At 44.3% G+C, this 27037-nt stretch overlaps 2 protein-coding genes and 2 pseudogenes across 2 annotated transcripts in view; 1 reads left to right on the top strand and 3 right to left on the bottom strand.

Annotated features, from left to right (window-relative positions):
• LOC132765774 (zinc finger protein 850-like) overlaps nucleotides 1–27037 on the top strand; it is a 1095673-nt gene that overhangs the window by 582622 nt on the left and 486014 nt on the right. The window lies entirely within an intron of this gene.
• Nucleotides 1–27037, bottom strand: part of LOC137094754 (zinc finger protein 721-like) — a 102730-nt gene that overhangs the window by 21478 nt on the left and 54215 nt on the right. The window lies entirely within an intron of this gene.
• On the bottom strand, nucleotides 1616–14913 carry LOC137096256 (zinc finger protein 493-like; annotated as a pseudogene).
• Nucleotides 17320–26921, bottom strand: LOC132766004 (zinc finger protein 665-like; annotated as a pseudogene).

Raw genomic sequence — 27037 nt, 5'->3', positions numbered from 1 at the left:
AACTGTCAATAAAACATTTCCCACACTCCTGGCACTGGTATGGTTTCTCTCCTAGGTGGAGTTTTTTGTGTCTCACCAACGCTGAACTGTCAGCAAATGATTTACCACACTCCTGGCATTGGAATGGCTTCTCTCCTGTGTGGAGTCTTTTGTGGCTCACCATTACTGAACTGCGAGCAAAACATTTCCCACACTCCTGGCATTGGTATGGCTTCTCTCCTGTGTGGAGTCTTTTGTGCCTCACAAAGGTTGAACTGTCAGCAAAACATTTCCCACACTCCTGGCATTGGTATGGCTTCTCTCCTGTGTGGAGTCTTTTGTGGCCCACCAAATGTGAACTGCGAGCAAAACATTTCCCACACTCCTGGCATTGGTATAGCTTCTCTCTTGTGTGGAGTCTTTTGTGCCTTATCAATTGTGAACTGTCAGCTAAACATTTCCAACATTCCTGGTTTATGAGATTCTCAGTTCCCTCAAAGATTTCTTCTTGGCTCAGACCTGACAGTTTGTAATCAGCAACACATTTTGCAGATACTTTCCCTTTCAAATGGCCTTTCTCAGCACTGAGTGTCTTGTGAAGCACAAGTGCCATATTTCGGGTAAAGCACTGCCCACATACATTGCATTTGTAGGGACTTTCTCTGGCAGAACCTCCATCTTCTCTGTGGCTTTGCTGGCGTCTAGGAAGGCCCCCATTGTGTCCCAAATGCTTCCTGTGTTTGGTGTTCCGGTTATCTGCTGTGAAGAAGGAGGACAGAAACAATTATTCTTCAGTGTGAGTGATAAGGACTCTAGGGAAATGGTATAAGAAGGAGATTGAAATTATCCTTAAAATAACATAGATAGGGAAGAAAAGAAGACATAACTGCTGTCCTCTCCCCACCCCTTGTTTGGTAAACATAGACACTGTTTGACTTCCTGGAGCCTGTTCTTCAGCCCCTGTTCTTCTTTATTCAGTCTCCTTCTTCTGGGGGAATCAATGCCTTTTCCCTTCACTTTGGAGGATGCTTACCATAGATGCAGGCGAAACATCAGGAGAGAATGCCACTAGAACATGGCCATATAGCCCGGAAAAAAACCTACAACAACCCAGAGAGGTTGATTATTGCTCTATGCCTCTCCCAGCACACAAAAAATCCCGAGCCCCAATTATTCACAAGAACAGAACAGAACATATTATGTTGCAGGTCACCATCTTGTGAAAGACTGAGGCTTGGGGCGACCCTAATGTTCCAATGAAGAACACTTTTTCTGGATTTCATATTCTGGTCATGTTTTTCATATTTTCCTCTGCCAGGTGTTTCATTTATTTCTTTTGAGTAAAATGTCTCTATGCCTCAAAAGTGTTGGAAAGCTTGTACTTATTATACAAACATCAGGATTTTGACTCTGCACAGAAACATCTATTTCTCTACAATACAAAACCCAAGGGATTGAATTTTGCAAAACATATCAAATTATCGCTTTGCCTATCATAGATCCAAATATCTAAAATAATACAAAGATTCCCATTTTTCTATTTATTGTGCCTCAGCAGTGTGCCAGGAACAAGGAAACAACCAGTAAATGCTAGCTAGAGATACTACACTACACAAATTGTACACCAAGGGAAATATTAATAGTGGAAATATCTTTATTTATTTATGTATGTATTTATTTATTTATTTAATTTACATTATTTCTATCCCGCCCATATCAGCCCAAAGGCGACTCAGGGCAGCATACACAATCAGCACAATTCGATGCCATAAAAAACATACATTGATAAAGCAAAAAGAAACATCACAATACATTTAAACATAAAGACAATGAATAATAAAAATTAAAAACTATGTTCTGTGGCTTGGCCTCAAAAGAAACACTGTGTTCAATTCTGGAATCCAGGAAGTATAACAAAATTCACAAACTGGAAATTTGCATTCAAGGTGATAGAGCAGTGGCTCTCAACCTGGGGTCCCCAGATGTTTTTAGCCTTCAACTCACAGAAATCCTACAAGCTGGTAAACTGGCTGGGATTTCTGGGAGATGTAGGCTAAAAACATCTGGGGACCCCAGGTTGAGAACCATTGTGATAGAGGAACTGAAAACCAAGCTCAGAGGAAGAGCTAATGGAAGTACATATGGGGCTTTTGTTTCAGAACAGATGACATGACAATCATATTGAACTCTCTGAAGGATTGTCAAAGGAAGATTGTTTCTGCTGCTCCAGACCTCAAACTCAAAGATTTAAATGACAAGAAAGGGGGCTTTACCAAGTCTTAGGCAGAACTTCTCAAACAGTCCTGTGTGAAATCAGATGTTTACAAACAAAGGCAGTTTTTTTTATCATGTTGCTTGTTGACAGATGAAATCTGAGTAAAACACTTCCCACACTCCTGGGATTGGCACGGCTTCTCTCCTGTGTGGACTCTTTTGTAGCTCACCAATTGTGGACTGTTAGCAAAACATTTCCCTCACTCCTGCCATTGGTATGGCGTCCCTCCTATGTGTGATCTCCAGCGATCTATATGGGGTGTATTCTGAGTAGATCATCTCCCACACTCCTGGCAGTTTTACCCTTTCTTTCCTGTGTGAAGTCTTTTGTGCCTCACCAAGGTTGAACTGTCAGCAAAACCTTTCCCACACTCCTGGCATTTGTATGGCTTCTCTCCTGTGTGAAGTCTTTTGTGCCTCACCAAGGCTGAACTGGAAGCAAAATATTTCCCACACTCCTGGCATTGGTATGGCTTCTCTCCTGTGTGGAGTCTTTTGTGGCCCACCAAATGTGAACTGCGAGCAAAACATTTCCCACACTCCTGGCATTGGTATGGTTTCTCTCCTGTGTGGAGTCTTTTGTGGTTCTCTAAGGCTGAACTCACAGCATAACATTTCCCACACTCCTGGCATTGGTATGGCTTCTCTCCTGTGTGGAGTCTTTTGTGCCTCACCAAGGTTGAACTGTCAGCAAAACATTTCCCACACTCCTGGCATTGGTACGGCTTCTCTCCTGTGTGGAGTCTTTTGTGGCCCACCAAATGTGAATTGCGAGCAAAACATTTCCCACACTCCTGGCATTGGTGTGGTTTCTCTCCTGTGTGGAGTCTTTTGTGGTTCTCTAAGGCTGAACTCACAGCAAAACATTTCCCACACTCCTGGCATTGGTATGGCTTCTCTCCTGTGTGGAGTCTTTTGTGCCTCACCAAGGCTGAACTGTCAGCAAGACCTTTCCCACACTCCTGGCATTGGTATGGCTTCTCTCCTGTATGGAGACTTTTGTGGCTCACCAAGGCTGAACTCACAGCAAAACATTTCCCACACTCCTGACATTGGTATGGCTTCTCTCCTGTGTGGAGTCTTTTGTGCCTCACCAAGGCTGAACTGTCAGCAAAACCTTTCCCATACACCAGGCATTGGTATGGTTTCTCTCCTACGTGGAGTTTTTTGTGTCTTGCCAACGCTGAACTGTCAGCAAAAGATTTACCACACTCGTGGCAATGGTATGGCTTCTCTCCTGTGTGAAGTCTTTTGTGGCCCACCAAATGTGAACTGCGAGCAAAACATTTCCCACACTCCTGGCATTTGTATGGCTTCTCTCCTGTGTGAAGTCTTTTGTGGTTCTCTAAGGCTGAACTCACAGCATAACATTTCCCACACTCCTGGCATTGGTATGGCTTCTCTCCTGTGTGGAGTCTTTTGTGCCTCACCAAGGTTGAACTGTCAGCAAAACCTTTCCCACACTCCTGGCATTGGTATGGCTTCTCTCCTGTGTGGAGTCTTTTGTGGCCCACCAAATGTGAACTGTTAGCAAAACATTTCCCACACTCCTGGCATTGGTATGGTTTCTCACCTGTGTGGAGTCTTTTGTGCCTCACCAAGGCTGAACTGTCAGCAAAACATTTCCCACACTCCTGGCATTGATATGGCTTCTCTCCTGTGTGGAGTCTTTTGTGCCTCACCAAGGATGAACTGTCAGTAAAACATTTTCCACACACCAGGCATTGGTATGGTTTCTCTCCTACGTGGAGTTTTTTGTGCCTCGCCAACGCTGAACTGTCAGCAAGAGATTTACCACACTCGTGGCATTGGTATGTCTTCTCTCCTGTGTGGAGTCTTTTGTGGCCCACCAAATGTGAACTGCGAGCAAAACATTTCCCACACTCCTGGCATTGGTATGGTTTCTCTCCTGTGTGGAGTCTTTTGTGCCTCACCAAGGTTGAACTGTCAGCAAAACATTTCCCACACTCCTGGCATTGGTATGGCTTCTCTCCTGTGTGGAGTCTTTTGTGGCCCACCAAATGTGAACTGCGAGCAAAACATTTCCCACACTCCTGGCATTGGTATGGTTTCACTCCTGTGTGGAGTCTTTTGTGGGTCTCTAAGGCTGAACTCACAGCAAAACATTTCCCACACTCTTCGCATTGGTATGGCTTCTCTCTTGTGTGGAGTCTTTTGTGCCTCATCAATTGTGAACTGTCAGCTAAACATTTCCAACATTCCTGGTTTATGAGATTCTCAGTTCCCTCAAAGATTTTTTCATGGCTCAGACCTGACAGTTTGTAATCAGCAACACATTTTGCAGATACTTTCCCTTTCAAATGGCTTTTCCCAGCACTGAGTGTCTTGTGAAGCACAAGTGCCATATTTCGGGTAAAGCACTGACCACATGCATTGCATTTGTAGGGACTTTCTCTGGCAGAACCTCCATCTTCTCTGTGGCTTTGCTGGCGTCTAGGAAATCCCGCATTGTGTCCCAAATGCTTCCTGTGTTTGGTGTTCCAGTTATCTGCTGTGAAGAAGGAGGACAGAAACAACCATTCTTCAGTGTGAGTGATAAGGACTCTAGGGAAATGGTGTAAGAAGGAGATTGAAATTATCCTTAAAATAACATAGATATGGAAGAAAAGAAGACATAACTGCTGTCCTCTCCCCACCCCTTGTTTGGTAAAGATGGACACTGTTTGACTGCCTGGAGCCTCTAAGGGAGAGATCAATAAAATATGCTCCCGAGGCTACCTGTTCTTCAGCCCAGCCTTAGTTTTTATTCAGTCTCCTTCTTCTGGGGGAATCGATGCCTTTTCCCTTACATTCAAATGCTTGCCTTTTTCTCTAGCTAAAATAGTACCTTGCTACCACCCATTTAACAATCCTTCCCTCCTTTTTATTTCTCTCCCCAACCTCCAGTTCTCTTTTCCCAGGTTCACTTAAGGTTGGATTTTTCTGCTCCAACGTAGAAGGTCCCAAATCTAATTTCCCAGTGCTGCAGAGATTGTTACGGTTTTGCCTGATAGTGACTGTAAAGGGAAAGAGGAGACCAATGATGAAGGCAGAGAAGGGAACAAAAAAGCAATGTCTGCAGAACTCGACCAGATATAATGACATCTACGTAACACCACCCTGGAGAGAGTGGATATTGCCTCCTAACCATCCCGGTTTATCAGGAGTGAGAAGACTGTGCACCAGAGGGAAGAGCTGGTGGTAATCCAAATGCCGCAATCACAGAGCCTTCTTGGAAATACCATTCTGCGGACTGTCCCTTTGTTCAGCCAATTGCTCTGGTTCCAATATCTGTATAATTCTTCCCGGCGTTTACAGGTGAGATGAAACTTCTTCACATATGAGAATTTAAGGAAGTGGCAGTCAATATATTAGTGATTTCCTAACCTTTAGGGTGGAATAAACATACAGAGAGTTTCAAAAAGATGGACTCAATCTGAAATAGCTAGAGGTCTGCAGTTGTGACTATCTTGAATGACACTCTTACCACTTGAAAGAGAGAGGCTGATTATTGCTATCTGCCTCTCCCAGCGCACAAAAAATCCCGAACCCCAATTATTCATAAGAACAGAACACAGAACATTTATTTATTTATTTATTATTTACGACATTTATATGCTGCCCTTCTCACCCCGAAGGGGACTCAGAGCGGCTTACAAGGTATACATTACATACAATATATTATATTATTAGCATAGTATTATTGTTGGTGGGGTTCAGAATGCTCTGATCATAGGTGAACTATAAATCCCAGCAACTACAACTCCCAAATGTCAAGATTCTATTTTCCCCAAACTCCACCAGTGTTCACATTTGGGCATATTGAGTAGTCGTGTAGAGTTTGGTCCAGATCCATCATTGTTTGAGTCCACAGTGATCTCTGGATGTAGGTGAACTACAACTCCAAAACCTTCCAGCCCACCAAAACCTTCCAGTATTTTCTATTGGCCATGGGAGAACTGTGTGCCAAGTTTGGTTCAATTCCATCATTGGTGGGGTTCAGAATACTCTTTGATTGTAGGTGAACTATAAATCCCAGCAACTACAACTCCCAAATGACAAAAATCTTTTTTTTTTTGAGTGAAGGACATACATTGGGTTGTTAGGTGTCTTGTGTCCAAATTTGGTGTGAATCCGTCCAGTGGTTTTTGAGTTCTGTTAATCCCACAAACGAACCTTACATTTTTATTTATATAGATTTATTAGAATAGCACAGGACACAAGATGGAAGTGTCCCTTGGCCTCCCCTCTCTTCACTCTGGCCTAACATATTATGTTGCTGGTCACCCTCTTGTGAAAGACTGAGGCTTGGGGCTGTTTGTGTGCTGGGAGAAGAGGCGTAGAAAGAGAGCTTAGCCTTCAGACATGCAAAGGCTAGTCTGCCTGCCTTGGGAGGAAAAATAAGGTTGTATAGCCATGTCTAGATCTAAGGAAGTAATGCTACCCCTCTATTCTGCTTTGGTTAGACCACATCTGGAATATTGTGTCCAAGTCTGGGCACCACAATTCAAGAGAGATATTGAAAAGCTGGAATGTGTCCAGAGGAGAGCAACTAAAATGATAAAAGGTCTGGAGAACAAGCCCTATGAGGAGCGGCTTAGGGAACTGGGCATGTTTAGCCTGAAGAAGAGAAGGCTGAGAGGAGATATGATAGCCATGTATAAATATGTGAGAGGAAGCCACAGGGAGGAAGGAGCAAGCTTGTTTTCTGCTTCCTTGGAGACTAGGACGCGGAACAACGGCTTCAAACTACAAGAGAGGAGATTCCATCTGAACATTAGGAAGAACTTCCTGACTGTGAGAGCCGTTCAGCAGTGGAACTCTCTGCCCCGGAGTGTGGTGGAGGCTCCTTCCTTGGAAGCTTTTAAGCAGAGGCTGGATGGCCATCTGTCAGGGGTGATTTGAATGCAATATTCCTGCTTCTTGGCAGAATGGGGTTGGACTGGATGGCCCATGAGGTCTCTTCCAACTCTTTGATTCTATGATTCTATGAGTCTGTGTATCTGAATCCAGGGGAAGTTTGTTCTTTGTGATGATCCATTCTTCGGCCACTCTCTCCTGCCAATCTGCTTTCTCCCTCTTCCTGCCCCACTCTCTCTCACACTCTCTCATTGGGGGGGGGGGCAGGGAGGGAGGGAGAGAAAGAATGATCTGGGGTGATCACTCTTGAAAGACTTTCTAGGAGTCCAGTTGTGGCAATTGCGTGCGGTATGCTTGGACTTGACTCCAGTTATGGAAGTCTTCCCACTCAAATCCAAATTGGTGCTAACATTGCAGTTGCTCAGGAATCAAGTGAATACATTATTCTTCGTGAAGGTTTGGGCATCTAATTTGTTTTACCAAATATCCTTCCATGTATCGGGTTTTGCTTCTTTTGAAAATATTGTAATTCTCATTAAATGTCTTAAAATACTTTAAGTTTTAAAAACAATTCTATCATTTTCATCATTTACATTTGTTTTCTCAGTTTTCCTTTAAGCCCTTCTCAGATCTTTAGACGGAGAGTGGAATATTCAACGGTCCAATCAGTCAAACGCAGCAGCAACCATGATATCAACCATGAAGGAAGTAAAACACGAAGGAAGTAAAACACAAAAACCTGAGGCCCTAAGGAGGTTCCAAAAGGAGGTTTAGATCAAGAGGAGAAGCTGTAATAGTTTCTAAAACCTTGAAATATCAAATCAGATGAGAGAAAAAGAAGGGAGATTTTTCTCTGTATCAGAAAGACTAAGATATATGTCATATATTTCTACCATAAGCCCTGCCTTGAGGACCCTCAGGGATTGGGATGATTTCAGAAATTACTTCCGCCAGGGAGCTGCTGATTGGGATCCTGCATTTTGAGATAGAAATCCCCATTAGTGAGGGAGCCTTACCAAGAGAGTCCACCATCCCATGAATCTCCTCCATGATCTGCACGTGCAAGGCTTTCTGATCACGATTCAGGAGAGCCCATTCCTTGAGGGAGAAATGGACAGCCACGTCCTCAAAGGCGATTGGGCCCTGGTGGAAAAAGGACACATTTCCTTCTCACATCAGGGAAATCAAGAAAAAGAATTACAAGAATCTCTTTGAAATGATTTACATTCCTGTTGGTTCAATCTTTTCTGTTTCTCAATGGCTTCAAACTACAGGCGGGGACGAGAGACAGGGCCTTCTCAGTGGTGGCACCTCACCTATGGAACACCCTCCCTAGGGAGATCAGATTGGCTCCCTCCCTACTAACGTTTCGGAGGCGAGTTAAAACGTGGTTGTTTGAGCAAGCGTTCACAAATGCAGAGTAAATGACATAGGAAATTGAATGACTTGACGATGGAACTGGACAATGCTTGATAATAAGGAGACGCTAATGTTGTTATTATTACTGTTGTTTTTACTGTTTTCATGTTTTAACTTGTTTTATGACATTATGTGTCCTGTTTTGTTGGAAACCGCCTTGGCTGAGAAAGGCGGTATACAAATGCAGTAAGTAAGTAAATAAATAAATAATATTAGCAAGAACTTCCTGACTGTGAGAGCTGTTCAGCAGTGCACCTAAAAAGCCCTAAACAGTTCGCACCCTGCCTATCTCTGTGATTGCATCTCGCTCTTTGAACCGGCACTAAGATCCACCGGGGAGGCCCTCCTCTCGTTCCCACCACCGTCTCAAGTCTGGTTGGTGGGGACGAGAGGGCCTTCTCTGTGGTGGCCCCCTGCCTCTGGAATGCCTTCCCCAAGGAGATAAGGCTGGCCCCAACTCTCACGTCCTTCCGTAAGAACTTGAAGACTTGGTGGTTTCTCAGGCCTTTGATAATGGCTAGTCTCAAGTCTCAACCCCTTGGTCCAACAGTTAGGACTTGGCCTTGTACCCCATCCATTCCCTAGTTCCCTGTCCTCTGAGGGCACCTTTTCTTCCGGGCCAGACCTTTTTTATAGTCCTTTAATTGGCCCTGGAATTGAGTGCCTCGGTCCCCTAGAAGGGCCATTGCTGAGACCAATCCTTGCACTGTAGCATTCAGCCAGCCCCATTTTCCCCTTCTCCTTGCACTAGCCTTGGCCCAGCCCATTCTGAACAGCCCAGGCCCCTTATTGAAATCTTGGCCCCTGGCAGCCTACCTTGCATGAAGAAGAGGATTGATTTTAATATATATGTTGTGTTAACAGTTTATGTTAATATATATAACAATATAAAACATATTTTTGTTTTATATTGTATTGAATTTGAATGCAATATTCCCACTTCTTGGCAGGGGGTTGGACTGGATGGCCCATGAGGTCTCTTCCAACTCTTGGTTTCTATGATTCTATTTTTGTTTTTGTATTATTTTGCATAAGTGGAATGTTCGGATTCCATCTGAACATGAGGAAGAACTTCCTGACTGTGAGAGCTGTTCAGCAGTGGAACTCTCTGCCCCGGAGTGTGATGGAGGCTCCTTCTTTGGAAGCTTTAAACAGAGGCTGGATGGCCATCTGTCAGGGGTGATTTGAATGCAATATTCCTACTTCTTGGCAGGGGGTTGGACTGGATGGCCCAGGAGGTCTCTTCCAACTCTTTGATTCTATGCTCTGAGTCCCCTCGGGGAGATAGGGCGGTATATAAATAAAGCTCCCTTCCTCCTCTCCCAGGAATCCTTCTGCTTACCTGATTCAGTTCCACTCCATCACAAAGCGGAAGAAATGACTGTGTATTCGGCAATAACACCATTCCAGCCCCTGGGAAAGAGACCAAGGGGTGGAAAGCTGAAAACATAAACATGTCTCAGAGGTGACAATCGCAGTCCTAAAAAGAAACCTATGAGGAAATGACCCTATGAAGACAGAAGCATTCTCCAGCCCAGGAATATGTAAGATTTTGGAGTTTAGGCCATTTTATCACCAGCAGTGCTTTAAGTAGCTTGAATCGAAACTAGTCCTAGGCTTGGTATTTCAATGGACTAACGTTATTCTTTGTTGCCTGTTGGTCTTCCAGCTCAGTTTCAGGCCTCATCTGAGCTTCAGGTCCCACCTGGGAAAATACTGAAGGGCTGAACTTTCTCAACTTCCAGCTAATGGAGAAGCAGTGCAAGAAAGAAAACAGCAAATCACATACACTTTTCGAAACCGAATGCCTATATCTATCGGGCTTGGCCTCATGTTAGCCACCCCGAGTCCCCTGGGGGAGATGGTGGCAGGGTATAAATAAAGACTATTATTATTATTATTATTATTAATAATAATAATAATAATATATACTCATCTCAAGGCCAAATGATCCTGGATGTGTAAAATTTCAATCGCCAATTGATTTGGGATGTGCCACAATCCCAAGGGGGAACCTACACCAGCATAAAACAGGAAAACACCCCAAAGGGCTCCTTCTTACCTTCCAAGGCTGCCGCCCCATCTCCTTCCTGCTTGGGCTCCTTCTGCTGGGGGCTCTGGGTGGGGCCTGGTGGAGGCTTCTCTGATTGAGGAACATCAGGGTGGGCTTCCGTGCAGCCATTTTGGGCCTGGAATGGGAGGATTTGGAAAAGGATGACATGATATGGTGGGTTAACTGGTGAGGTAGGTGTCAACAGCTGATTGGCAGAGCGTGCCAGGAACCAGAGTTCTGATTGGCTGCTGCCTCTGGCTTGCTGCTGAGACTAAAGGCCATTCTCATTTTGGACAGCGAAGGGATTGCTGGCTGCCAACTATCTTGAAGACTGATCATTTTATGGCAATGAGGCATATTTTAAAGACTATTTTAAAAGGACTATTTCATTCCTCTGTTCTCTGCCTGAATTCAGAGTAACTGTTGTACATATTGTTGTACTGTTTGAACTTCTGAACTGAAGTAAAGAGGCTGTGACTTGTTACATAAGCCTGAGTGATATTTCATTATACTGCAGGGTATATCTTGGTTTAAATACTGTGGTAAAGCTTCTGCTTATGTTTATTTACATTTACCAACTCTCACATGGAAGAGCATAGAGTATTGTAGTAGTAGTATGGAGACAGTTCAAAGATATCACAGACATAGAGAATTTTTTAAAAGAATAACTCTGATATGGCAATCTAGTTTGAAACAAATGCCACACTTCCTCTCCCATCATTTTCCATGTTGTATCTGGAGATCAACATATTGAGTAGAGCAACAATTGAGCTTACAGTGGATATGGAGCAGGTGGGAGAAGAGGCCAAGGGAGCAGGGACTACCTTATTCATCACATCAGTCCCATCTTGGAAGGAAGGCGGGATGTACATTTAATCTATATATCAATCCCAAGGTGAGTGACACAAAGAGGCAATGCTCTCACCTGTCCTTCCTGCTTCTCGTCCTCTGCCCGACTCAGGAGGAAGCCTTCCGCCAGGGCCACCGCCTGGGAAGAGGTCTCTGCCCCACACTCTCGGACCCAGCTCCCCATCTCTGGGGGCAGGATGCTCAGGAACTGCTCCAGGATCACCAGGTCCAGCATCTCCGCCTTGGTGTGTTGCTCTGGCTTCAGCCACTGGCGGCAGAGAGAGTGGAGGCGGCTGCAAACCTCTCTGGGTCCCTCGCCCTCTCGGTAGGAGGAATGCCTGAAGCGCTGGAACTGTGTGTCCGAGCTATAAAGGTCCACACTCTGGGACTTATGTGTAGTTTTTCCCCAGGATGCCTCAATGCTCCCAAGTCCTGCTTCAGATCCAGGTGAGTTGGGTCTCTCCATGTTGGAACCACTCTTTGATGAAGAATCAAACTGGATCCAAGATGCTTTTCCTCCCTCTTCTCTCAGAAAATGAGAATCCCTGAACAGGCTCTGCTCTAGAAGTCTCCAAAGACAAGATGTTACTGTTAGGAAGACTAGCAAAAACATTAAAAATAAATCACATATCCACCCCAGTCCCAACTCAGACTATTCCTCCGTGATTTCTTCAACTGTTGTCATATTATCTATAAGCCACTTTTTGAAAAACGAAAACTACCTTGATGTTTGCTTAAATGATGGTTTCCACTCATTTCAAAATCATTAGATTACATTATATCACAGCAAAATGGCAGAACATTCACTCTACCTGTATCTGCATGAACATACAATCACCTCTCTGTACCCATGAATTCAAACATCCACACCTTGGAAATAGACCTCCTCCAAACTTCCTCCCATACGCAAACCTTGATAATAAGGGACTTCATTTTACTATGCCAATGGTTCTCAACCTGGGGGCCCCAGATGTTTTTGACCTACAATTCCCAGAAATCCCAGTCACTTTACCAGCTGTTAGGATTTCTAGGAGTTGAAGGCCAAAAACATCTGGGGACCCCAGGTTGAGAACCACTGTACGATGCCATTGCATATAGAATCATAGAATCATAGAATCATAGAGTTGGAAGAGACCTCATGGGCCATCCAGTCCAACCCCATTCTGCCAAGAAGCAGAAATATTGCATTCAAAGCACCCCTGACAGATGGCCATCCAGCCTCTGTTTAAAACCTTCCAAAGGAGCCTCCACCACACTCCGGGGCAGAGAGTTCCACTGCTGAACGGCTCTCACAGTCAGGAAGTTCTTCCTAATGTTCAGATGGAATCTCCTCTCTTGTAGTTTGAAGCCATTGTTCCATTGCGTCCTAGTCTCCAAGGAAGCAGAAAACAAGCTTGCTCCCTCCTCCCTGTGACTTCATATCACATATTTATACATGGCTATCATATCTCCTCTCAGCCTTCTCTTCTCCAGGCTAAACATGCCCAGGTCTTTAAGCCGCTCTTCACAGGGCTTGTTCTCCAGACCCTTGATCATTTTAGTCACCCTCCTCTGGACACATTCCAGCTTGTCAACATCTCTCTTCAATTGTGGTGCCCAGAATTGGACACAATATTCCAGGTGTAGTCTAACCAAGGCAGAATAGCGGGGTAGCATTACTTCTCTAGTTCTGACACTATGCTCCTATTGATGCATTCATGGTGGTGCCCTGAATCCATACTGCAGCAGGGCACTGGTATATTTGTGTGTGTGTGTGTAGATAGATAGATAGATAGATAGATAGATAGATAGATAGATAGTTTAGCACACCTGGTAAAATCTTTACTCTTTACCAAGAACAAGCCACGAGAATAAAGACGAAGATCCACCCAGAGGAAAAGTGTTCTTGCCAGACATCAAGGGAACCACTGACTGCAGAGGGAAGCTGATGAGGAAACACAACATACAAACTATCTACAGACCCAGCAAGAAAATCCAACAAATGCTACGTTCAGCAAAGGACAAGAGGGATCCTCTCACCTCTGCAGGAGTCTACCGTATACCATGCAGCTGTGGACAAGTCTACAGAGGGACCACCAAACGCAGCGCCCAGACACGCATCAAGGAACATGAAAGGCACTGCAGACTACTTCAACCAGAGAAGTCAGCCATAGCAGAGCACCTGATGAACCAACCTGGACACAGCATATTATTTGAGAACACAGAAATGCTGGACCACACCAACAACCACCATGTCAGACCACACAGAGAAGCCATTGAAATCCACAAGCATGTGGACAATTTCAACAGAAAGGAAGAGACCATGAAGGTGAAACTCCAAAATTACAACAGCAAAACAACAGAGAGGAAACAACCAGGCACAGATTAACACCTCCCAGCAAGAGATTTTCCCAGGCTCAGGCAGGCCTTCAAATGCTAATGAAGGTGATCAGCTGAAACATTCACACCTAGCTCCAGCATAGAAGAGCTCCTTGCCCCACCCCAGCCATTCCACAGATATATAAACCCATTTTTCCTACTTCCAACAGACCTCACAACCTCTGAGGAAGCTTGCCATAGATGCAGGCGAAACGTCAGGAGAAATGCCTCTAGAACATGGCTCTATAGCCCGAAAAAAACCCACAAGAACCTAGTTAAAAAACAGCTTGTACCGAGAAGTCCAGGTGAGTTGGGTCTCTCCATGTTGGAACCACTCTTTGATGAAGAAGCAAACTGTGTCCAAGGTGCCTTTCCTCCTTCTTCTCTCAAGGGAAAAAAATCCCTGAACAGGTTCTTCTCCAAAATTCTCAGCCAAAAATCACATTTCCTCTGTGAAAGAAAGGCAGAATTAGACAACAGGCTTCGGGAGGATTTTTCTTCGAGAATTAAAAAGACAAGCCCTTTATTTATTTCAGAGCCAGGCAATGCTGGGCCCTCCTTCCCCTTGGTCCTCTGCTTCTCCAGACCCCAGACCCACCTGGCCTCCCATTGAGCTCCCCTTCAGTCCCAACCCACATTGAATCACCCCATGATTCGTGCCACTGACGCCACATGATCCATAAATCTTTCTTGTAATGAAAACTAACGTGATGCTTGATTCAATGAAATCTCCACTCTTTCGAAGATCTTTCCAACCATTACATTGCAGTACTTGGTTTTTCAACCACAGCCCATTCAGTTTGCCTGCAAGGACATGTAGGTACCTACACTCACCCCTCTCTGTATTCACAGATTCAATCCTCTACAGCTTGAAAACATTCCCTGCCTGCAAAAGCAAGCATAGCATCTCCCTTTGTTATTTAAGGGATTCTGTTTCACTACTAACAGGACAACAGCAAGTACAGATTTTCAGCCCATTGAAGGGAATCTGGGAATGAGACTCCCAGGAGGAGAGGAAGGCTGCCCAAGGAGAGGAGGAGGTGGTGGTCAAGGCAAGACTCTGGAGGACTGGGCGCCTCCTCCTCCCTGGCTTCCTTCCTTCCTTCCTCTCTAGGAATCCAACCTCCCTCCCCTTAACCCTTCCTTGACCCCTTCAGGTGCAGGGCTGCCTCACAAGCATTCAACTATTTGGGGAAGATACATCCTGTTCAATGTTGTGATCAGAGCAGCACTGTGGGAGGCCTTGGGACAGACTAAGCATCACCTTTCAATGGGAATCTCATATATTATCACCCAACTAATTCTCATCAATGTGAAGAGAGGTTTTCCCCACTGACTGGAAAGTGACATTTCACTGGCTATTCATGTGATGAAGCCACAACAATGGTCTAGAGCAGCATTTATCAACCTGGGGGTCGGGCCTCCTTGGGGGGACACAAGGGGGTGTCAAAGGGGTCACTAAAGACCATCAGAAAACACAGTATTTTCTATTGGTCATAGGGGTTCTGTATGGGAAGTTTACCCCAATTCTATTGTTGGTGGGGTTCAGAGTGCTCCTTGATTGTAGGTGAACTATAAATCCCAGCAACTACAACTCCCAAATGTCTAGGTCTATTTCCCCCAAACTCCATCTGTGTTCGTATTTGGGCGTATTGAGTGCTTGTGCAAAGTTTGGTCCAGATCCATCAGTGCTCTCTGGATGTAGGTGACCTACAACTCCAAAACTCAAGGTCAATGCCCAACAAACCCTTCCAGTATTTTCTGTTGGTCATGGGAGTTATGTGTGCCAAGTCTGGTTCAATTCCATTGGTGGAGTTCAGAATGCTCTTTGATTGTTGGTGAACTATAAATTCCAGCAACTACAACTCTCAAATGTCAAGCTCTATTTCCCCCAAACTCCATCAGTGTTCACATTTGGGCATATGAAGTATTCGTGCCAAGTTTGGTCCAGATCCATCATCGTTTGAGTCCACAGTGCTCTATGGATGTAGGTGAGCTACAACTCCAAAATGCAACATCAATGCCCACCAAACCCTTCCAGTATTTTCTGTTGGTCATGGGAGTTCTGTGTGCCAAGTCTAGTTCAATTCCATCATTGGTGGAGTTCAGAATGCTCTTTGATTGTTGATGGACTATAAATCCCAACAACTATAACTCCCAAATATTAAGGCCTGTTTTTCCCAAACTCCACCAGTGTTCACATTTGGGAATATTGAGTATTCGTGCCAAGTTTGATCCAGATTTATCATCGTTTGAGTCCACTGCTCTCTGGATGTAGGTGAACTACAACTCCTAAACTCAAGGTCAATGCCCACCAAACCCTTCCAGTATTTTCTGTTGGTCATGTGTGCCAAGTCTGGTTTAATCCCATCGTTGGTGGAGTACAGAATGCTCTTCTATTGTAGGTTAACTATAAATCCCAGCAATTACAACCCCCAAATGACAAAATCAATCTCCCCCCACCTCCACCAGTTTTCAAATTTGGGTGTGTCGGGTATTTGTGCCAAATTAGCTCCAGTGAATGAAAATATATTCTGCATCTCAGATATTTACATTATGATTCATAACAGTAACTGAATTAGTTATGAAGCAGCAATGAAAATTATTTTGTGGTTGGGGGTCACCACAACATGAGGAGCTGTATTAAGGGGTCATGGAATTAGGAAGGTTGAGAACCACTGGTATAAGGAAATATGGAAATTAGCAATAAAGAATAAATCAACATGTAATGTAAAGGTAACTCCCAAATGGCAAAATCAATCTCCCCTCCCAACCCCACCAGTATTCAAATGTGGACGTATTGGGCATTTGTGCCAAATTTGACCCAGTGAATGAAAACACATCCTGCATATCAGATATTTACATTATGATTCATAACAACAGCAAAAAAAATAATTTTATGGTTGGGGGTCACCACAACACAAGGAACTGAATTAAGGGGTCGCAGCATTTGGAAGGTTGAGAAATACTGCTCTAAAGCCTCAGAGCCCTTCTTCATTGCCATATAAAAATCCAGATTATCTGCTTTGAACTTGATTATATGGCAGTGTAGACTCATATAACTCAATTCAAAGCAGATATTGTGGATTATCTGCTTTGATAACCTGGATTATTGGGCATTGCAGAAGGAGCCTCAGTCTCACTTCCCTGTTTGTAGTGGTCTGCCGTTAGACGATAACATCACATTGCATCAGCCATCAGATGGGGGACATGAGAGAAGCCTCCTCGCAGGATTGCAAGATATCTGGCGTCCCCTGGGCAACGTCTTCGCAGACGGCTGATTCTCTCGATCCAGAAGAAACCAGAGAGAAGACTGGGCGACCTGGAAGGCACTGAACAGACTGCGCTCTGGCACCACGAGATGCAGAGCCAACCTTCAGAAATGGGGCTACAAAGTGGAATCCTCGACATGCGAGTGTGGAGAAGAGCAAACCACTGACCACCTGCTGCAATGCACCCCGAGCCCTGCCACATGCACAAGGGAGGACCTTCTTGCAGCAACACCAGAAGCACTCCAAGCGGCCAGATACTGGTCAAAGGACATTTAATCAACTCTCATACTCACAAATTTTGTAATCTGCTTGTTTGCTTTGTTCTGTTAGAAATGTAATATAATTTGACTGGTTGTTCTGACACGACAAATAAATAGCCATCTGATGATCACATGAGAGAATATAAGGGACCCTAATCTTCCAATGAAGAACACTTTTTCCTGGATTTCATATTCTGTTTTTCATATTTATTTTGAGTAAAATGTCTCTATGCCCCGAAAGTGTTGGAAAGCTTGTATTTATTATGCAAACATAAGGATTTTGACTCTATACAGAAACATCTATTTCTCTACAAAACAAAACCCAAGGGATTGAATTTTGCAAAACATATCGAATGCTCACTTTGCCTACCATAGATACAAATACTCATTATATGAGTACCCATTTTTCTATTTATTGTGGCTCAGCAGTGTGCCAGGAGCAAGAAAACAGCCAGAACTTTTCAGTCTTGTTTAAAATCAGATGTTTACACACAAAGGCTGTTTTTTTGGCATGTTTGTAATCACTGTTGCTTGTTGACAGAGAAGTCTGAGTAAAACACTTCCCACACTCCTGGGATTGGCACGGCTTCTCTCCTATGTGGACTCTTTTGTGGCTCACTAATTGTGGACTGTCAGCAAAACATTTCCCACAATCCTGACATTGGTAAGGCTCCCCTCCTGTGTGGGATCTCCAGTGGTCCATACGGGGAGTATTCTGAGTAAATAATTTCCCACACTCCTGGCACTTTTACCCTTTTTTTCCTGTGTGAAGTTTTTTATGCCTCACCAGGTGAGAACTGTCAGCGAAACCTTTCCCACACTCCTGGCATTGGTATGGTTTCTCTCCTGTGTGAAGTCTTTTGTGCCTCGCCAAGGCTGAACTGTCAGCAAAACATTTCCCACACTCCTGGCATTGGTATGGTTTCTCTCCTGTGTGGAATCGTTTGTGCTTCACCAAGTGTGAACTGTAAGCAAAACACTTCTCACACTCCTGGCATTTGTATGGCTTCTCTCCTGTGTGGAGTGTTTTGTGGCTCCCCAAGGCTGAACTGGAAGCAAAATATTTCCCACACTCCTGGCATTGGTATGGCTTCTCTCCTGTGTGGAGTCTTTTGTGGATCACCAAGTTTGAACTGCAAGCAAAACCTTTCCCACACTCCTGGCACTGGTATGACTTCTCTTCTGTGTGGAGTCTTTTGTGGCTCACCAAGCCTGAACTGGAAGCAAAATATTTCCCACACTCCTGGCATTTGTATGGCTTCTCTCCTGTGTGGAGTCTGTTGTGGTTCACCAAGGATGAACCATCAGCAAAACATTTCCCACACACTTGGCATTGGTATGGTTTCTCTCCTACGTGGAGTCTTTTGTGTCTCGCCAATGCTGAACTGTCAGCAAAAGATTTCCCACACTCCTGGCATTGGAATGGCTTCTCTCCTGTGTGAAGTCTTTTGTGTCTCGCCAACGCTGAACTGTGAGCAAAACTTTTCTCACATTCCTGGCATTGGTATGGCTTCTCTCCTGTGTGGCGTCTTTTGTGGCTCTCCAAGGCTGAAATGTAAGCAAAACACTTCCCACATTCCTTGCATTGGTATGGCTTCTCTCCTGTGTGGACTTTTTTGTGTGTCACCAATTTTGAACTGTAAGCAAAACCTTTCCCACACTCCTGGCATTGGTGTGGCTTCTTTCCTGTGTGGAATTTTTTGTGTGTCACCAATTTTGAACTGTCAGCAAAACATTTCCCACACTCCTGGCATTTGTATGATTCCTGTCCTTTGTGAAATCTCTCATGTTTCACCAAGTGTGAACTCTGGATAAATGTTTTCCCACACTCCTGCCTTATGAAATCCTCAGTTCCTTGAAATATTTCTTCTTGGCTTAGATATGGCAGTTTGTAATCAGCAAGACATTTTGCTGATAATTTCAATGTACAATGGCTTTTCTCAGCACTGAGTGTCTTGTGAAGCACAAGTTCCATATTCTGGGTAAAACACTGCCCACATACATTGCATTCGTAGGGACTTTCTCTGGCAGAACCTCCATCTTCTCTGTAGTTTTGCTGGTGTCTAAGAAAGCCTCCATTGTGTCCCAAATGCTTCTTATGTTTGGTGTTCCAGTTATCTGCTGTGAAGAAGGACAAAGACAATCATTCCTCTGTGTGAGTGATAAGGATATAAGAAGGAGATTGAAATGATCCTTAAAACAACATGGAAGAAAAGAAGATATAAATACTGCCCTCTCCCCACCACCTGTTCAGTAAAGATGGACACTCTTTGACTGCCTGGAGCCTCTAAGTTGTTGTTGTTTATTCGTGCACTCCCTCCCGACACTTTGTGACCTCCTAGACCAGCCCACGCCAGAGCTCCCTGTCGGCTGTGGCCATTCCCAGTTCCAAAGTCAAGCCAGTCACTTCAAGGATAACCTCCATCCATCTTGACCTTGGTCGGCCCCTCTAAGGGAGAGGTGAGTTACCTATGCTCCAGAGGCTACCTGTTTCTCAGCCCCAGCTTGGCTTTTTATTCCTACTCCTTCTTCTGGGGGGATGGGTGCCTTTTCACTTCACATTCAAAGGCTTTCCTTTCTCTCTAGCTAAATCTTTACCTCGCTACCACCCATTTCAAAATGGCTCCCTCCTATTTACTTCTCTCCCTCAATCTCCAGTTCTCTCTTCCCAGGTATACTTAAGGTTGGATTTTTCTGCTCCAACATAGGAGGTCCTATAACTAATTTCAGAGTGCTAAAGAGATTGTTACAGTTTTGCATGACAAGGCTGGAAAGATACAAGATTGTGACTGTAAAGAAAAAAGAGAGAAGAATAATGAAGGCAGAGAAGGGAACAAAGAAAGTTACGTCTGCAGAACTCGACCAGAAATAGCGACATCCACGTAACACTACATGGGAGAGAGTGGATTTTGCTTCCTAACCATTCCAGTTTGTGAGGAGTGAGAAAACTGTGCACCAGAGGGAAGAGCTGCTGATAAATCCAAATGCCGCAATAAGACTTCCTGGAAATACCAGCCAATCTGCTTCCTCCCTCTCATTGCCTCTTTCTCACACACACTCTCATAGGGAGGGGGGTGGGGGGGGGGAGAGAGAAATGATCTGGGGTGATCACTCTTGATAGATTTTCCAGGGACCCCAGTTGTGGCAATTGCATGTGCACTTGTTCCTGGAGACTAGGACAAGAAACAATGGCTTCAAACTACTAGAAAAGGAGATTCCATCTGAACATAAGGAAGAACTTCCTGACTGTGAGAGCTGTTCAGCAGTGGAACTCTCTGTCCCGGAGTGTGGTGGAGGCTTCTTCTTTGGAGGTTTTTAAACAGAGGTGGATGGCCATCTGTCAGGGGTGCTTTGATTGCAATATTCCTGCTTCTTGGCAGGGGGTTGGACTGGATGGCCCATGAGGACTCTTCCACCTCTTTGCTTGACTCCAGTTATGGAAGTCTTCCCACTCAAATCTAAATTGGTGCTAACATTGCAGTTGCTCAGGAACCACGTCAATACATTATTCTTTGTGAAGGTTTGGGCATCTAATTGGTTTTATCAAAACCCATGTATAGGGTTTTGCTTCTTTTTAAAATATTGTAATTCTCTTAAAATGTCTTAAAATACTTTAAGTTTAAAAACCAATTTTATCATTTTCATCATTTGCCTTTGTTTTCTCAGTTTTTCTTTAAGCCCTTCTCAGTTCTCTACATGGAGAGCGAAATATTGAAATGTCCAATAAGTCATCACACAGACACCAACCATGAAGGAAGTAAAGCATGAAAGCCACAGTCCCACCTGAGGCCCTAAGAAAGTTCAGAAAGGAGGTTTAGGTCAAGAGGAGAAGCTGTCATAGTTTCTAAAACATGCCACCTTGAAATAGCAAATCAGCTGAAAGACTAAGAGACCCATATATTACTAGTATGTCATACATTTCTAACATAAGCCCTGCCTTGAGGACCCTCAGTGATTGGGATGATTTTGGATATTACTTCCACCCGAGAGCTGCTGATTGGGATCCTGCATTTTGAAACAGAAGTTCCCATCCATGAGGGAGCCTTACCAAGAGAGTCCACCATCCCATGAATCCCCTCCATGATCTGCACATGCAAGACTTTCTGACCCAGATTCAGGAGAGCCCACTCCTCCAAAGAGAAATGGACAGCCACCTCCTCAAAGGCGATTGAGTCCTGCTGGAAAAAGGAAAATAAGTGAAATCAAGAAAAAGAATTACAAGAAACCCATTAAAGATGATTTACATTCCTGTTGGTTGTTTTAAGGTGAAAGGGTTATGGCCTCCATGCCACAGCTGAAAGCATTGTAGAGACGCCAGTCACAACCATTTCTTAATTGATATACAGAATCAGAAATGGAACCTGGACATGTTCCAGTTTTTATTGTATTGCCCAGAATGGGACACAGTGTTATTCCAGGTGAGGTCTCACCAAAGCAGGAAGAAGCTCACCATGGCTTCCCTTAATGTATGAAGAGGAACCATTGGTGAGCACCCTTTGGGTTCAGTCACTCAACCAATTACAAATCCACCTAACAGTAGTATTATCTAGCCCACGTTTTACAAGTTGTTTGTAAAACTATAGGAGGTCAAGCTGACTAGATGGTAATTGTTGGGGGTCTTATTTTCGTGCATTATTAGAGACAACCTTTATCTCCTCCAGTCTGCTCAGACTTCTCCCGTTCTCCAAGAATTCTCAAAGATGTGTTGTTGAAGGCTTTTATGGCCAGAATCACTGGATTGCTGTAGGTTTTGTGGGCTGTATGGCCATGTTCCAGAAACATTCACTCCTGACGTTTCATCTGCATCTATGGCAGGCATCCTCAGAGGTTGTGAGGCAAAATGTCAGGAGAGAATGCTTCTGGAACATCACCATACAGCTCAAAAAGCTTAAAGCAACCAAATTCTCAAATATTATTGCCAGTGGTTGGGAAATTTCTTCTGCTAGTTCCATCAGGACTCCTGGATGTAGTTCCTGTGGCCCTGGAGACCTGAATTCATTGAGAGTGCCCAGCTATTCCTGGACTGCTTCTTTACCTATTTGGGGTTGCATTTCCCCTATAACGCCATCTGTTCCATCTTGTTCAAGTAGAATACTGATTCCCTTTGGGAGAAGACTGAGGCAACGTTCTACGTTTTCCCTATCCCCTCCTAGCGTTTTACCACTGTCTCCAGACAAAGAAACCACTTTTTATTGTTTTTAATCTTTCTGGCGAACCTGAGCTCATTTTCTGTTTTGCCTTGTCAGACCTTTTCCCTACTTACGCTGGTTAGTAATTTGAACTCTTTGGTGATTTCCCCGCTTTTCCATTTCTTGTCCTTTTTAAATCTTAGCTCAGCTGAAAGTTCTTTGGACATCCATTCTGGCATCTTTAGATTTCTCTTATTTTTTCCCCTCTTTGTTGGCACTGTTTTCAATTGTGGCTTCAGTATTTCACTTTGAAGAAACTCCCATTCGATCTCCTCTTTTTCAAGAGATGTTTGATTATTGAGCCTGGAAGAAATGACCCCCAGGCAGCTCCCTTCCTCCTCTCCCAGGAATCCTTCTACTTACCTGATTCACTTCTACTCCATCACAAAGTGGAAGAAACCACTGAGGATTTGCCAACAACATCATTCCAGTCCCTGGGAGAGAGAGAGAGAGAGAGGGAGGGGTGGAAAGCTGATCACATAAACATGTCTCCAAGAAGAGAATTACTGTCCTATAAAGAAACCTATAAGGAAATGACCCTATGAATACAGGAGCATTCTCCAGTCCAGGAATATATAAAGTTTTTGAGTTTAGGACTGTTTTAGCTCATTCAGTACTGTGAAAAGATTGGTTGGAAAGTAGTACTGGGCTTGGTATTTCAACTGAGTAAAGTTATTGTTTGTTGTCTGTTTGTCTTCCAGCTCAGTTTCAGGCCTCACCTGAGCTTCGGGTACCACCTGGGATTATATTGAAGGGCTAATTTTTTAGTCCTGCCCATCAGTATGAAATTTAGAAGCATTTCCAGAAAAAACTGCAAATCATACTGAAATCACACCTTTTGCAACCAAATGCCTAGCTATATAATCTTTTAAATAATAATAATAATAATAATTATTATTATTATTATTATTATTATTATTATTATGCGTTATATGAGTAGCTTTTGTACATTTATTCCATACATGTCATCCATCTATGACAACATTTCCCCAACCTCTTCCTATTTCTCACTCTTCCTCCCTTCTCTATTATCAACCCATTTATCTAACATATTTTAGTTCTGTTCACTCTTTAATTTCCTTCTCTCACCCAATACCCAGACCACAATTTCCATTATAACTTTAACCTGATTCATGAGCTCAGCTTTTCCTATCTCTGCACAATATTGACATTGGCTTCACCACTTTTTATCCATCCCATACCTATATACTCATCTCAAGGCCAAAAGATCCAGCATGTGCACCTTCTCAAGCTCAAACTGTGGATGTGCTACAATCCCTCTGAAGGGGAATTTACACTGACATAAATCACCAAAACTCCCAGAAGGGTTCCTTCTTACCCTCCAAGGCTGCAGGTCCATCTCCTTCCTGCCTGAGATCCTTCTGGGTGGCGTTTGATGGAGATTTCTCTGATGCAGGAACATCAGGCTGGACTTCTATGCAGTTATTTTGGTCCTGAAAGAACACAGGGAAGTTCAAAAGTAGTATGGAGAAAGATTAGAAAATGATTTTTTTCTAAATGTGTAGAAACTGTGTTCTGATATTGGCCATATTTCACCTCCCATCATTTTCAAATTTGAGCAGAGCAGCAACTGAGCTCACAGTGGATATGGAGGTGAGAGCAGGAGGGGCAGAGCAGGCGGGAAAAGAGGCCGAGAGAGCAGAGTACGGCTTCTCCCTCACATCAGTCCCATCTTTGAAGGAAGGCAGGATGTATGCTTATCCATCAGTTCCAAGGTAAGTGAAGCCAAGAGGCAATGCTCTCACCTGTCCTTCTTGCTTCTCGTCCTCTGCCCGACTCAGGAGGAAGCCTTCCGCCAGGGCCACCGCCTGGGAAGAGGTCTCTGCCCCACACTCTCGGACCCAGCTCCCCATCTCTGGGGGCAGGATGCTCAGGAACTGCTCCAGGATCACCAGGTCCAGCATCTCCGCCTTGGTGTGTTGCTCTGGCTTCAGCCACTGGCGGCAGAGAGAGTGGAGGCGGCTGCAAACCTCTCTGGGTCCCTCGCCCTCTTGGAAGGAGGAATGCCTGAAGCGCTGGTGCTGTATCTGTGCATTCAGGAACGTCTGTGTAGTTCTTTCCCAGAATTCTCTACTGCTCCCAAGTCCTGCTTCAAGTCCAGATGAGTTGAGTCTCTCCATGTTAGAATAACTCTTTGTTGATGAACCAAATGGTATCCTCCCTCTTCTTTCAACGGAACAAAATCCTTCAACAGGCTCTACTCCAAAATTGTCAGGCAACAATCACATTTCCTCTGTAAAAGAAAGGAAGAATTAGGCAACAAGCTTTGGGAGGCTCTTTCTTGGAGAGTAAAAAACAAGCCCTTTGAGCTCCCATTCAGGCCCAACCCACACTGAATCCCCCCATTATTCCTTCAGCTGATGCCTTTCTTGTACAGAAGAATCAAGAGACTTTGAAACAAGACACAGAAATCAATATAATGACTAAAGTAAAATATATGGAAATCAACATGACAAACTGAAACTGAATTATTTAAAAACAACTAAGGAAAAGTATCGAGAGTGATACAAAAAGACCAACAAAGGTGGAAGAATTTAGGTTTGTCTCTATCAGGAAGTCTATTAGCAATCAAAATGAATATAGGAATCGGAGAACCAATGGAAGCAACTAAAACAGACAGGAGTGTGTCGTTTTCTGTTGTAGAGGGCATTTGGAACTATCACGAAGTATATCAGCAATCAAAATGAATATAAGCCCCAAAATGTTATATTTTTGGGATTATATTTTTATCTGTCCTAAGTCCCTCCAGGGAGATAAGGCGGTCTATAAATGCAGTTTATTATTATTATTATTATTATTATTATTATTATTACAAACTCCAAAACTTTAGACGATGTGTATCACTGGGTTGTTGTAGGTTTTTTCAGGCTATATGGCCATGTTCTAGAGGCATTTTCTCCTGATGTTTCGCCTGCATCTATGGCAAGCATCCTCAGAGGTAGTGAGGTCTGTTGGAACTAGGAAAAAGGGTTTATATATCTGTGGAATAGCTGGGGTGGGGCAAAGAGCTTTTCTCTGCTGGAGCTAGGTGTGAATGTTTCAACTGACCACCACCAACAAAGGACCACACCAACAACCACCATGTCAGACGACACAGAGAAGCCATTGAAATCCACAAGCATGTGGACAATTTCAACAGAAAGGAAGAGACCATGAAAATGAACAAAATCTGGCTACCAGTATTAAAAAACTCTAAAATTACAACAGCAAAACAGCAGAGAGGAAACAACCAGGCACATCTTAACACCTCTCAGCAAGAGATTTTCCCAGGCTCAGGCAGGCCTTCAAATGCTAATGAAGGTGGTCAGTTGAAACATTCACACCTAGCTCCAGCAGAGAAGAGCTCTTTGCCCCACCCCAGCCATTCCACAGATATATAAACCCATTTTTCCTAGTTCCAACAGACCTCACTACCTCTGAGGATGCTTGCCATAGATGCAGGCGAAACGTCAGGAGAAATGCCTCTAGAACATGGCTCTATACCCCGAAAAAAACCCACAAGAACCTAGCAGAAAAATTATTCAAAACAGCAGCAAGGTGGTCAGTTGAAACATTCACACCTAGCTCCAGCAGACAAGAGTCCTTTGTCCTACCCTGGTCATTCCACAGATATATAAACCCTTTTTTTCTAGTTCCAACAGACCTCACTACCTCTGAGGATGCTTGCCATAGATGCAGGCGAAACGTCAGGAGAGAATGCCTCTAGAACATGGCCATACAGCCCGAAAAAACCTACAACAACCCAGCAAAATGATAGCTATGAATTAGCAACAAAAATAATTTTATGGTTGAGGGGGTCTCCATAACATAAGGGGTCGTGGCATTAGGAAGGTTGAGAACCACTGTTCCAATCTATTATGAGAGCTCTGCAACCCTCCTCCCCTTCTTGGCCCTCCTTTTTTCCCATCTTTTCCTTTGAAATGCCTAATAGAAACTCAAGAGGGGGAAAGAGGACCCAGGCAGGCAGGTGAGTGGGTTGGCAGGGGAAAGTCATGGGCCTCTCTCTCCTTCTAAGGATCCCCTGGTTGGAGAATCCCATGACTCCCAATCCCATGTTAGTCCAGGCCTAGGCCTACTTCAGCCCTGCCTCCAGGTGTGTTGGGGTTCAGCCCCTCTTCGGCCCTTTGGAGAAGGAAGGGGAAGAAGACTCACCAAAAGGAGGAGGAGGAGATGAGAGATAGGCTAAGAGGAGGAGGCCAACCTGGGAGGGAAGGAGGCCTGGGCCTACTTTGTCCCTCCCTCCAGGAGTGTTGGGCTTCAGCCTCTCTTTGGCCCTTTGGAGAAGGAATGGTAAGAAGAGGAGGAAGGAGAAGGAGGAAAAGAGACAGGCGAGGAGGAAGGGGAGGCTAAAGCGACAACTCCCCTTTCCCAGCCGGGCAAGGAAGGGTTAAGGGGAGGGAGTGTGGTTCCTAGAGGGACAGGAAGGGCAGGTAAAAGGAGGCCCACTTCCTTCCTGCCTCTCTGGGAACCATACTCGCTCCCCTTAACCCTTCCTTGCCCAAC

Source organism: Anolis sagrei, chromosome 2 (assembly GCF_037176765.1).
Source record: "Anolis sagrei isolate rAnoSag1 chromosome 2, rAnoSag1.mat, whole genome shotgun sequence".
Lineage (NCBI taxonomy): Eukaryota > Metazoa > Chordata > Lepidosauria > Squamata > Dactyloidae > Anolis > Anolis sagrei.
This window is presented reverse-complemented; position numbering and strand designations above follow the sequence as displayed.